Consider the following 14288-nt stretch of genomic DNA (forward strand, 5'->3'; position numbering starts at 1 on the left):
TGTTGGTGCACACTGGTGTATGTTGGTGCACACTGGTGTATGTTGGTGCACGCTGGTGTATGTTGGTGCACGCTGGTGCATGATGGTGTATGCTGGTGTATGGGCTCTGGGCACCTGGCTTCGCTGCATGCGGAGCACTTTAATAATTTTGGCTATGTGCGTGCACCTTGATATTTTATTCACAGGAGAAGTGACTTTCCGGAAGCCAACATGTGGATAAGAGCCCCCAAGCCGCTTAGCGGGAACAATTCCTTCGGTGTTTGGACCACAATAAGCCTATGTTTGAGCAGACTCTGGTTACAAAGCAGCAGATTTCTTATTATCTGAGGATTTCATTAATACGCTTTAATTCCAGCATAAATCTCTGTATATGGCGAGAAGAAGCCTGGAAGCTGCCGCATTGCCTCCCACATTCACTCCAGTTACAGCCACACCGTCTCCATCTGTAATGACAGGTAGAAGGGAGGAATTGTTACTGGTGGTAAAGTGATTGTGCCGCCGGGAATAAGGATTGTGGATGAGAATAATCGCAGGGAAATACAATATGGTCACAGTTACTAATAAGCAAATACGATTATTATATATGTATGATGCATATACGATGTAACTCAAGCTTAAAGGGGCACTTCAGATAAAAAATGTGTTCGAACTGGTGTCAGAAAGTAATATAGGTTTGTATTTTACTTCTATTTCAAAATCTCCAGTCTTCCAGTACTTATCAGCTGCTGTATGTCCTGCAGAAAGTGGTGTATTCTCTCCAGTCTGACACAGTGCTCTCTGCTGCCACCTCTGTCCATGTCAGGAACTGTCCAGAGCAGGAGAGGTTTTCTATGGGGATTTGAAGCTGCTCTGGACAGTTCCTGACATGGACAGAGGTGACTCTGAGGATGGCGACTAACACGTGTGATCCATTCTGTGCCCAGCACTGAGGATATATCAGGATATAAATAAGGGATAATACTATTGTGGCCGGTTATCTGCGGATCAGGAAATCTGATAAAGGACGAGAATAGGACGTTGGTGCTGTAAATCTGCAGCGGTTTGTGGGATTTACGGCATCTGTAGCTGAGGTCCTGTGACAGATCGCTGATTGATGCCGCCAGATTGTGAGACCTCACAGAGAGATGACAGAATGGATCCAGGATTAAACTTTGATGAAACTTAGTTTTGTGCTGAGATGATTAATCTCCATAGTAATCCTATTCGCATCCTGCAGCCGCACAGATGGCCGACCGCCCAAGATACCGCCATCAATGCATCTGATGGGACACTGCAGTGCTGCATGGTGCATGTGATAGAGCTGAACAGCAATGCAACCTATACAACAGCCACCGGCATATAGGGGGGCATTTATAAAGACCAGCGTACTTGTATGCCAGACTCCACGGGCAAAAGCTTAAAGGAGAAGTCCGGCGAAATTTTTTATTAAAGTATTATATTGCCCCCCAATAGTTATACAAATCACCAATATACACTTATTACGGGAAATGCTTATAAAGTGCTTTTTTTCCTGCAATTACTACTGCATCAAGGCTTCACTCCCTGGATAACATGATGATGTCACTTCCTGGATAACATGGTGATGTCACTTCTTGGATAACGTGGTGATGTCACTTCCTGGATAACATGGTGATGTCACTTCCTGGATAACATGATGATGTCACTTCCTGGATAACATGGTGATGTCACTTCTTGGATAACGTGGTGATGTCACTTCCCGGATAACATGGTGATGTCACTTCCTGGATAACACGGTGATGTCACTTCCTGGATATCATGGTGATGTCACTTCCTGGATAACATGGTGATGTCACTTCTTGGATAACGTGGTGATGTCACTTCCTGGATAACATGGTGATGTCACTTCCTGGATAACACGGTGATGTCACGACCCGACTCCCAGAGCTGTGCGGGCTGTGGCTGCTGGAGAGGATGATGGCAGGGGGACACTGAGGGACACAGGGCACTGGAGGGACACTGAGCATCCCCCTGCCATCATCCTCTCCAGCAGCCACAGCCCGCACAGCTCTGGGAGTCGGGTCGTGACATCACCATGTTATCCAGGAAGTGACATCACCATGTTATCCAGGAAGTGACATCACCATTTTATCCAGGAAGTGACATCACCATGTTTTATCCAGGAAGTGACATCCCCATGTTATCCGGGAAGTGACATCACCATGTTATCCGGGAAGTGACATCACCACGTTATCCGGGAAGTGACATCACCATGTTATCCGGGAAGTGACATCAACATGTTATCCGGGAAGTGACATCACCATGTTATCCGGGAAGTGACATCAACATGTTATCCGGGAAGTGACATCACCATGTTATCCAGGAAGTGACATCACCATGTTATCCAGGAAGTGACATCCCCATGTCATCCGGGAAGTGACATCACCATGTTATCCGGGAAGTGACATCACCATGTTATCCGGGAAGTGGCATCACCATGTTATCCGGGAAGTGGCATCACCATGTTATCCGGGAAGTGACATCACCCTGTTATCCAGGAAGTGACATCACCCTGTTATCCAGGAAGTGACATCACCATGTTATCCAGGAAGTGACATCACCATGTTATCCAGGAAGTGAAGCCTTGATGCAGTAGTAAGTGCAGAGAAAAAAGCACTTTATAAGCATTTCCAGTAATAAGTGTATATTGGTGATTTGTATAACTTTTGGGGGACAATACAATACTTTAATAAAAAATTCTGCTGGATTTCTCCTTTAACAAATCTCCCCCATAGAGTGACGGCCCCTATGTAAAGGATTGGAAGACTTTGAAGGGGAACTCCGACATTTTTTTTTCTTTCTAATCAACTGGCGTCAGAAAGTTTTGTAATTTACTTCTATTTAAAAATCTCCAGTCTTCCAGTACATATCAGCTGCTGTATGTCCTGCAGGAAATGATGTATACTCTACAGTCTTACACACTGCTCTCTGCTGTGGATTTGAGTTTTAATTCCGTATACCCCTTAATAAGTCCTATGGCTACTACTTGTTACAGTGAGAGGGGCACTTAATATCCTAATAAACCCAATCACAAGAGGTAGTAGTGGCAAGAACAATACAATCACATCATAAAAAAATGGCCGCAGTCCCTCAGGGACCAGAGAGGTGGGAAGAATCCGGAACATGTTAATCTTGAGTTTTTTTCCAGTAATTATTAGGTATTTTTTCTTACATGTTCTTTTAGCTTCAGGAGATATCAGTATTCAGACCATTTATTCACTGACAACAAGACATATCTGGCCGGGGCGGATAGCCTATCGATCAGCTCATTGAGATGGCGGCTCCGTCTCAGTTTAATTTTCAGAGAAAAAGCTCAGGTGTTAAGATGGACGGCGTCATTGTTTTATTGTTGTTGCCTTATACATGATATATACTTATATTATTCATTCATTATATAAGTACAGGGGAGGCCTGGAGGCTTTTCTTGAAAATATATAATATTACAAGTTATGGACATTAGATTTCTGGTGATACGCTGACCCACAGGTATCTGCCTCATGGATTAACACAATTGGATTTCTATAGGTTGAACTTTATGGACTATAGTTTTCTTTCATCCTTATTTAGGCTATGTTCATATTATGTAAGAAACTGGGTCACGGAGCGGACGGAAAAGATGTACTATGTGTATACACTTTGACCAGAATCCCATAGAGGGCAACGGCATGTATATTTCCATAATAATCACAGCTGTTGTACAACGGCCATGGTTTTACGAAAATATACGTTATGTGAACATAGCCTAACTATGTTACTATCTGTCATTAGCAGAAACCTGTTTTAGAACATAGAATTTTTCAGGGTATCGTATGATGACCCCCCCCCCCCTCCGCCATATAGATACGCTGCTCTTGATAAATCCCCTTCCCCCCCCGAAGTGATAAAAAAAAAGAGAAAAAGAAGCCATTCTGCTCTCCGAGCTTCCAGAGCTCTCGAGTTTTCACCGACATCCCTGTAACAACACCAGATAAGTTCTGCTCCATTTGAATTAATGAGAAAGTTAGTGCTCAGCCTGAAGACAAAGCGTCATTGTGCGGAGAGATGCGCCGTCCTTGAGCGATGTTCCCACTGACTAGGCGCCCATTACATGCTATATTATACAATTATTGTTTGTGCGCTCTGGATGAGGTTCTCAGCAGCAAGACACATGAACCGCCATATCACACCGTCATTGTTTGCATACTGCCAGGACTTGGAACGCTTTTAGAGGAGTTTTCTATGGAAGCCGCTAACCTGATATAAAACGCTGAGGATCAGAGTACAGAATAAAGGAAATAACATAATGGAGCTCACCTACAATGTAGGGATCAGCCTGCAGCTCTCCAGGTATGATGGGAATTGTAGGAGTTTTGCAACAGCCGAAGGGTCGCAGGTTCCCCATCCCTGCTTTAGTGTCGGCCATTAAAGGGGTACTCCGGTGAAAATCCTTTTCTTTCAAATCAACTGGATTCACTTATACAGATTTGTAATTTACTTCTATTAAACAATTACCAGTCTTCCAGTACTTATCAGCAGCTGTATGTCCTGCAGGAAGTGGTGTGTTCCCTCCAGTCTGACACAGTGCTCTCTGCTGCCACCTCTGTCCATGTCAGGAACTGTCCAGAGCAGCAGCAAATCCCCATAGAAAACCTCTCCTGCTCTGGACAGTTCCTGACATGGACAGAGGTGGCAGCAGAGAGCGCTGTGTCACACTGGAGAGAATACACCACTTCCTGCAGGACATACAGCAGCTGATAAATACTAGAAAACTGGAGATTTTTAAATATAAGTAAATTACAAATCTATATAACTTTCTGAAACCAGTTGAGTTGAAACAAAAAGATTTTCGCCAGAGTAGACAGGGTGATGGCAGTTCAGTGCCAGCTTTCTCACACCGCAGCCCCTATAGTGCACCCATGGTGGCATGCTCTGCCTCTGTGGTTGGTATGGCACTGGTATACACTGAACAATCACTGCGTTAGGAATACTAACTCACTAAGGGGTTGATCAAACCTCACAGCTTGCAGATATTGGGGAACAGATTCCACAAGGGGGCAATCATCCTCTGTACTGAAGCTGCTCCAGCTGGTGCGCATATTTGGGGGCAGTGGGAGCAGACCCATCCCAGCCTACCCCATGTGCAATGCCCATCCAGCCTCTGAATTGTACAGTGCTGGGGAACATGTTGGTGCCAAACAGAGGACTGTTTCTAATGTACGTTTACACTGATGATCCCCCCCCCCCCCCTACACACACACACGGTCAGAAGGCGAATCCCCGGTAGTGAGAAGTCTTTCTCATACGTTGCGGTTGTTCTCCTCCTGACCTTCCTTAGACCATCACTCCCTTTCCAGCCAGTGTGATATAATCAGAATTACCCGGTCGTATAACATGCGACTCGCATGATGGTCATGAAGATCTTTATGACGCATTAATTTTCCAATGCAGCCCGGCGTACGTTTCGCTCACTTCTCCTGATGAAGTGAGCGAAACGTACGTCGGGCTGCTGTGCTGGACGGGGGGTAAGACTTCAGTGGTGGTTATGTGGTACTGTCATTATGAATGGCATAAGTGTATAATTTCTGTATACTAAGGTGGGTTGACTACTATATCTACCTACCTACATTTGAAAAAATTGCTTTTGGGATTATATATCATTTGTCCTCAGCAGTTGTATTTTTTCTGGTAATATCTTTACTTTTAGTTACATCTGGCTTTCTATTTTTAGAAGCCTGATCTCTGTGCCATAACCATTAATGACCACTAGATGGTAGTACTTTAATGTGACTATATTATAGCAACCATTTTTCCTATTTATTCATATGATACCACACTGATGTCTTCCTCCCCCTCTGGTTTTGACCTCTGTGTTCTATCCCATATGTCATTTTATCTTCTTTTATGAATTGATTGAGCTTCAATAAAGACTTTTTGTATATCTGTAGTTGTTGTGCAAGTGTTTTGGTTTTCTATGGGTTTGTTGTTGCACAGCACACTTATGTAGGCAGGACTTTGTAGGTTGTCTCTCTTGGTTTTCTATCTGTTTTCTATCACAGCGTCACAGCTACTATCAGCTCCATTATATTGCGTCGCGCTTCATTGCCGCCAATGTAATACAACTATTATCACACAGAGAGTAAGATGTAAAAGATTATAATAAAAGGAAATGACATCCATGGTCCTTCCACACAGGCGCAGAATAAGGTGGCCGCACATCTATGGCTGGTGGCCAAACACTAACGTGTCCCGACATCTACAGTATCTCATCCAATCCCCCTATACACATGAACACATGGCCCAGCAGTTTATCCCCCTGAGAACAAAAGGATCAGTGCAGTGTCCTGGTACCCATTTCCCAGCTACTGGATGTATAAGGTTGTAACACCTACAGAATACCAGCAGAGGGCGCTAACATCTAGGACATGGTACATGAGGGGCTCTAACATCTAGGACATGCAACCTGTAAATGAGGGGTCCTTACATCTAGGACATGGTACATGAGGGGCTCTAACATCTAGGACATGCAACCTGTAAATGAGGGGTCCTTACATCTAGGACATGATATATGAGGGGCCCTAACATCCAGGACATGCAACCTATAAATGAGTGCCGGTCTCTGGGATCGGCATTGGTTTGCACAGCCAATCGCATGGCTTGACAATAGTGCGGCCAGGGCTGCATAAAGAATCGCTTGACGTGTCAGAACTCAGCTATCGGCCGATGAGTGAACGTCCGTCCATCAGCTGCTCACTGGCCTTATCACATGAGATGATAATCAGCTTGTGCTCTTGCTCCATCTACTATATTATAAAACTAATATCCATTTGGAAACTGGAAAGGGAGGCTATGCAAAAGCAGATTTGTAATTTACTTCTATTAAAAAATCTCCAGTCTTGCAGCACTTATCAGCTGCTGTATGTCCTGCAGGAAGTGGTGTATTCTCTCCAGTCTGACACAGTGCTCTCTGCTGCCACCTCTGTCCATGTTAGGAGCTGTCCAGAGCAGCAGCAAATACATATAGAAAAACCTCTCCTGACAGGCTATGGCACACTGAGGCAGGCGGAGTTCTGCCATGGAATTCCGCCTGATTTACTCAGTGTGAACATACCCTTAGGGCTGCATCCAACTTTTCCAGGCTACAGGGATGAAATGCTGCACGATTGGATTCCAGCGCACTCCGCTCATCTCTAATAATAACCCCTAAATCTGTCCCCCCCCGTGGGATCTATATACTGTTATATGGAAGCAGACACAGTCACCCATTCGTATCTCTACGTGGCGGATTATCTGCATCAGACATGGTGTGCAGACTCCAGATCCTGTCGACCTTCACATCATCCACCGTCGTGTCGTTTTATTGTGAGATCTGAGTAATTCTTCATCACCATAGTAATAAAGGTTTACAGGACTTCTCTCTTCAGTGGTAACGGCCTCCGAGGTGGCCGTGAAAATACATTATAGCTGCCATAGGAATGAGAGATCATAAAGAGTGTGGAAAGAGTCCGGTACCTCGCTCAGAGATGAGGACTGATCATTACAGAGTTAGGGTATATACTATATACTATGTGCACATCCACATACTAGGATTTCAGGTGCCATCCCGCTGGCTGCTATATCCCATAAGGCTATGCTGCTGAAGGCCAGGGCGGCAGATTGCATTGAGGTGGTGCACAGTATATCACTAACCTGCCAACCAGTCTTCAACCAGGGGCTTTAGAACTGCGGCAAAACTACCACCCTGGCAGGCTGCAGCCACTGGTCCTGACGCTCTGCATACTGATAATGGTTGCTTCCTGTTGTTGCTCACTTAAAGGGGGACTCTAGCGAAGGCAAAAAAATATATAGTTTTTAAATAATCTTGTGTCAGAAAGTTATACAGATCTGTAAATTATTTATATTTAAAAATTTCCATTCTTCCAGTACTTATCAGCTGCTGTATGTCCTGCAGGAATTGGTGTATTCTTTCCAGTCTGCTGACACAGTGCTCTCTGCTGCCACCTCTGTCCATGTCAGGAACTGTCCAGAGCAGGAGAGGTTTTCTATGGGGATTTGCTGCTGCTCTGGACAGTTCCTGACATGGACAGAGGTGGCAGCAGAGATCACTGTGTCAGACTGGAGAGAATACACTAATTCCTGTAGGACATACAGCAGCTGATAAGTACTGGAAGACCAGAGATTTTTAATGGAAGTACAAATCTCTGGCATCAGTTGATTGGAAAGAAAAACATTTTTGGTGAACAAGCCCTTTAAGAGCCCTGTGACTGTATGACGGTGAGCGATCAGTTCATTGCAGGGACAATTGTGTCCAAGTTCTCGGGATCAGTAGGGAACCTATGGATAAGGGATTAAAGCCGAGATGGAAATACCGCATTAATTCTATGTACCAGAGATGAGGATGTCATCCAATAGTCAATGTGCATATGAACATCATGGACTGGAATAGAAGGTGTAGTCCCTATCTTATGGGGAGCAACATCTATAGATAACAATCATGGAGGAAATTCAGTCCGTCCCCCTACCAGAATATTAGTTGGGTGCCAGTCATGGAGAAAAAGGAAACATACAATGTGTTAGGGGCATATAAGGGGCTGTCGGGGATAAATGTATAATCAGTGATGCTGCTGGGGCTGCGGGGACATGACGGTATACTTACCATGGCGGTATACTTACCTGGCCCTCTCCACTGCCGCTTCCACAGCCGGTCAGCAGACGCTATACTGTCTATGCTGTGTGTCCATCTCCTGTGGGAACAGTATGTCAGTGGATGTTGTGAAAGTTCTGAGAGGGCAGCCCAGGAATCGACAAAGTAGCAGGACAGGTAAGTATACCGCACCGTAGCATCGCTTATTGTGAATTTATCCTGGACAACCCCTTTAACTGACAGGGTGTTCCCATCTCATAAAAATGTCTTCCTGATCCCTGTTTGTAGCTGCCAGAAGGAGGTCAGGTAGTGTAACCAGCCTCAGCGCCGGAGTTACACAATTTCCTGCCTGGTGACAATTAATGATGATACTCCAGTATGAACTAATAGGGGAGGAAAATGTGAGGCTCTGCTGCCACCTAGTGGCTAAGGAGAAGAATACACCTGATGTCTAGAAGGGGAACCTGTCAGCTGCCCGGACTCAAGGTGGTTACATTAGTTAGCGGACTGCGCATAAGACATCCTACTCAATCAATGAGACAGGTGGAACTTCAAGCGCAGTCCACTAGAGAAATCCCATAGAAATCAATGGGGCTTTGAGTTTCCGCCAGAGCTGAAAAAGGGGAATTTTCTAGAAGAAAACTTTCCTCTTCAATTCCTCCATGTGAACATTCCCTTACAGGTTATTATTATGTCTCATGTGTTTCTTCATGGCGGGATGGGAAGGAGGTTCTCCTGGGTTGGTGGTTTTGGGTCTTTTTTAAATAAATTCTTTATTTAATAAACACATTTTCCACTAATAAACAGTCGGTGGAGCGGCACAACACCGACTCCGCTATTATTGTTATTATTTATAAAGTGCCCTTAATTCCAGAGCGATAAACAAGCAATGGGGCTAACAAACAGGAGCAATACAAGATCAAAACACATTACATAAAGACAAATGGCCGACTGATACATGGCGGAAGAGGAGCCTGCCCGCCAGGGATTACATAGGGAGAGAGGAGCCTGCCCACCAGGGCTTACATAGGGAGAGAGGAGCCTGCCCGCCAGGGCTTACACAGGGAGAGAGGAGCCTGCCCACCAGGGCTTACATAGGGAGAGAGGAGCCTGCCCGCCAGGTATTACATAGGGAGAGAGGAGCCTGCCCGCCAGGTATTACATAGGGAGAGAGGAGCCTGCCCGCCAGGTATTACATAGGGAGAGAGGACCCTGCCCGCCAGGTATTACATAGGGAGAGAGGACCCTGCCCACCAGGGCTTACATAGGGAGAGAGGAGCCTGCCCGCCAGGTATTACATAGGGAGAGAGGAGCCTGCCCGCCAGGTATTACATAGGGAGAGAGGAGCCTGCCCACCAGGGATTACATAGGGAGAGAGGAGCCTGCCCGCCAGGTATTACATAGGGAGAGAGGAGCCTGCCCGCCAGGTATTACATAGAGAGAGAGGACCCTGCCCACCAGGTATTACATAGGGAGAGAGGAGCCTGCCCACCAGGGCTTACATAGGGAGAGAGGAGCCTGCCCGCCAGGTATTACATAGGAGAGAGGACCCTGCCCGCCAGGGATTACATAGGGAGAGAGGAGCCTGCCCCCCAGGTATTACATAGGGGGAGAGGCGCCTGCCCGCCAGGAATTACATAGGGAGAGAGGAGCCTGCCCGCCAGGTATTACATAGGGAGAGAGGAGCCTGCCCGCCAGGTATTACATAGGGAGAGAGGAGCCTGCCCACCAGGTATTACATAGGGAGAGAGGAGCCTGCCCGCCAGGTATTACATAGGGAGAGAGGAGCCTGCCCCCCAGGTATTACATAGGAGAGAGGAGCCTGCCCGCCAGGTATTACATAGGGAGAGAGGAGCCTGCCCGCCAGGTATTACATAGGGAGAGAGGAGCCTGCCCACCAGGTATTACATAGGGAGAGAGGAGCCTGCCCACCAGGTATTACATAGGGAGAGAGGAGCCTGCCCGCCAGGGATTACATAGGGAGAGAGGACCCTGCCCGCCAGGTATTACATAGGGAGAGAGGAGCCTGCCCGCCAGGTATTACATAGGGAGAGAGGAGCCTGCCCACCAGGTAGGGCTGGGCGGTATACCGCAAAAATACCGATACCGTCTCTGGCGTCGGTTAACCGACCTCAACTTGGCCAGGACGGTATCTGCGGTATTTTTGTATTTTTATCTCCTGGTCTGAGCTGTCCGACCTGTCGGAGCGCCTCCTCCCCGCTCCAGTCCCGGCTTGTCAGTACCTTCCCCCTGTCAGAGCGTCCCCCAACACACACACACACGTGCGACCCGGCGTGAGCGCTGCACGTTATGTGCAGGGACACCGGTATCAGAGCGGGAGGTGGAGGAGGAGCAGCAGTGGTGAGAGTGTCTGAGTGCCCCATCCTCCTGCACTCGGCCCGTACAAGCGCCCCCCCGCCTGTTACCAATGCGCCTGCACCCGTCCCAGTATCCCCTACCGAATCAGTACCGTACGAACGCCCCCGCCCCAGTCCCGTCCGAGTGCCCCCCCCCCCCATCAGTCCTGTCCCGTACGAGCGATCTCACACCACACACACATGACCGGGAAGCGCTGCACCTGTTGTCCTGTGTGTGCAGGGAGGACACGGGCAGGATATGGTGGAGCAGCATTTGGGAGGCTGCCGTACTGTAGTTCCATCAGCATCATTAACAGTACAGTGCTGCAGCTTAGGAGGAATGAATGGGCTGCAGCACACAGCAATGTCTCCTATAAGTTATGTGTGTGGCATCCTGCCTGCTGCAGCCCATTCATTCCTCCTAAGCTGCAGCACTGTACTTCCCATACCCTCATCCCTATGTGCCCCTTATATAGTAATAAAGCCCTAATCGTCTACCCTATAGTCATACACCCCTATCCACCATCTATCCCTATGTGCCCCCTATATAGTCATACACCCCTATTCACCCCTATGTGCCCCCTATATAGTCATACACCTCTATCCACCCCTATGTGCCCCCTATATAGTCATACACCTCTATCAGCCCCCGTATAGTCATACACCCCTATCCGCCCCCCGTATAGTAATACACCCCTATCAGCCCCCCGTATAGTAATACACCCCTATCAGCCCCCGTTTAGTCATATACTGCTATCAGCCCCCCCTGTATAGACTTACACTGCTATCAGCCCCCCGTATAGACATACACTGCTATCAGCCCCCCTGTATATCATACACCCCTGTCCGTGCCCCCTGTATAGTCATACACTATCAGCCCCCCATATAGACATACACTGCTATCAGCCCCCCTGTATAGTAATACACCCCATATCTGCCCCTCCCTTTACAGTCATACACCCCTTTCCCTATGTAACCCCCTGTAGATACACGTCCAGGTCTCTGCTGAGACCCCCTAATAATGACGACATTACTTTTATTTTTTTTTACTTTTTTTAATCAAAATATTGCTCGTTTGGCATAGCAAGTGGGTGTGGTTTGCAAAAAAGGGGCGTGTCATAATTATCGTTCAATTATCGTTACCGCAGCTACAACCGCGATAAACCGCGATATTGATTTAGGCCAATATCGCCCAGCCCTACCACCAGGTATTACATAGGGGAGAGGAGCCTGCCCACTAGGTATTACATAGGGGGAGAGGAGCCTGCCCACCAGGTATTACATAGGGAGAGAGGAGCCTGCCCACCAGGTATTACATAGGGGGAGAGGAGCCTGCCCACCAGGCCTTACATAGGGAGAGAGGAGCCTGCCCGCCAGGTATTACATAGGGAGAGAGGAGCCTGCCTGCCAGGCCTTACATAGGGAGAGAGGAGCCTGCCCGCCAGGTATTACATAGGGAGAGAGGAGCCTGCCCGCCAGGGCTTACATAGGGAGAGAGGAGCCTGCCCGCCAGGTATTACATAGGGAGAGAGGAGCCTGCCCGCCAGGTATTACATAGGGAGAGAGGAGCCTGCCCGCCAGGTATTACATAGGGAGAGAGGAGCCTGCCCACGAGGGCTAACATAGGGAGATGCAGGGGCCCGCCTCTGTGTGTGTGTGATGCAGGGATCCCGCCTCTGTGTGTGTGTGATGCAGGGGCCCGCCTCTCTGTGTGTGATGCAGGGGCCCGCCTCTCTGTGTGTGTTGCAGGGGCCCGCCTCTCTGTGTGTGATGCAGGGGCCCGCCTCTCTGTGTGTGTGTGATGCAGGGGCCCGCCTCTCTGTGTGTCTGATGCAGGGGCCCGCCTCTCTGTGTGTCTGATGCAGGGGCCCGCCTCTCTGTGTGTGTGATGCAGGGGCCCGCCTCTCTGTGTGTGTGATGCAGGGGCCCGCCTCTCTGTGTGTGATGCAGGGGCCCGCCTCTCTGTGTGTGTGATGCAGGGGCCCGCCTCTCTGTGTGTGTGATGCAGGGGCCCGCCTCTCTGTGTGTGTGATGCAGGGGCCCGCCTCTCTGTGTGTGTGATGCAGGGGCCCGCCTCTCTGTGTGTGTGATGCAGGGGCCCGCCTCTCTGTGTGTGTGATGCAGGGGCCCGCCTCTCTGTGTGTGTGATGCAGGGGCCCGCCTCTCTGTGTGTGTGATGCAGGGGCCCGCCTCTCTGTGTGTCTGATGCAGGGGCCCGCCTCTCTGTGTGTGTGATGCAGGGGCCCGCCTCTGTGTGTGTGTGATGCAGGGGCCCGCCTCTCTGTGTGTGTGATGCAGGGGCCCGCCTCTCCCTGTGTATTTCCGGTATGACATCAATCGCCCTAACTTAATTTTTTTGTGGTCGTTTTCAGCTGTAAAGAAGTTCCACAAAACAAATACAAAATTGCAGACAGCCAGGGGGGTGCGGGAAAATAATAAATAAGGAAATCTTCTCTATCCTCGGGTCTCGTTGTCGGCCGCTGTCATCTTCTGCCGGAGAGCGTGCGAGTCATATGATTGCCTGCTCAGCCAGTGACTGGGGCGGGACACTGTCCGCCATGACGCTGGAAGAGCCGGGTAGGTGACTTACCAGAGCTAAGGAGGCACGGGCACAGATGCGTTTACATTATTTTTCCCCTTACCAGTAACAGAGCAGCGTCTCATTGTGTTCTATGGGATTTCCACTCTGTTGTTCACACTGCAGAATTTCCAAGCAGAATTTTCTGCCGCAGATCTGCTTTCTGCCCAAAGACCCTGTTCACACTGAGCAAGAACATCGGAATCCGGCGGCGCTCAGCGTCTCTCTGTGATGAATGAGAGGACGTGTCATTTCTGTGAGCGGCCGCAGCGGAGGAGCACGCGTCCTCTCCTTCACTCACAGTGAGACACTGAGCGCCGCCGGATTCCAACGTTCTTGCTCCGTGTGAACAGGGCCAAAGAGGTAACACATCACTTCTTTTGGCAGAATCTGCTAATGGAGTCCTATAGAAGTCAATGGGGCTTGCATTCCACTCGAATTCAGCTCCTATTCTGCTCGGAGCAAAATAGAAGAGGAATTTCAAACAGAAATCTTCAAGCAGAAATTCCTCGCCTTTTGCTAAGTGTGCATGAGCGCCTAAAGAAAAGCCCGGGAACACAGCTGACTGACCATAGCTCCGCCCACACAGAGGCTGGTCACGTGTCCATGTGATGTCATGAAAGGTCCTTCAGTGCACCTGGGAATAGCATCTCCCTACCCCGTGCACCAGTCGGACGTCTGCAGATCACGTGACTGTGGGTGATCACGTGACCTC

The 14288-nt window shown here is 48.5% G+C and overlaps 1 long non-coding RNA gene across 1 annotated transcript; it reads right to left on the reverse strand.

Moving 5' to 3' along the window:
• Window positions 1-364: 364 nt before the first annotated feature.
• LOC138799899 (uncharacterized) lies at window positions 365-14248 on the reverse strand. Its single transcript, XR_011364326.1, has 3 exons — window positions 14144-14248; window positions 7684-7817; window positions 365-443 (listed from the first exon to the last, which is right to left on the reverse strand). It is a non-coding gene; the product is annotated as an uncharacterized lncRNA (long non-coding RNA).
• Window positions 14249-14288: the final 40 nt, after the last annotated feature.

The sequence above is a fragment of the Dendropsophus ebraccatus genome, chromosome 8, assembly GCF_027789765.1.
Source record: "Dendropsophus ebraccatus isolate aDenEbr1 chromosome 8, aDenEbr1.pat, whole genome shotgun sequence".
Classification (NCBI taxonomy): domain Eukaryota; kingdom Metazoa; phylum Chordata; class Amphibia; order Anura; family Hylidae; genus Dendropsophus; species Dendropsophus ebraccatus.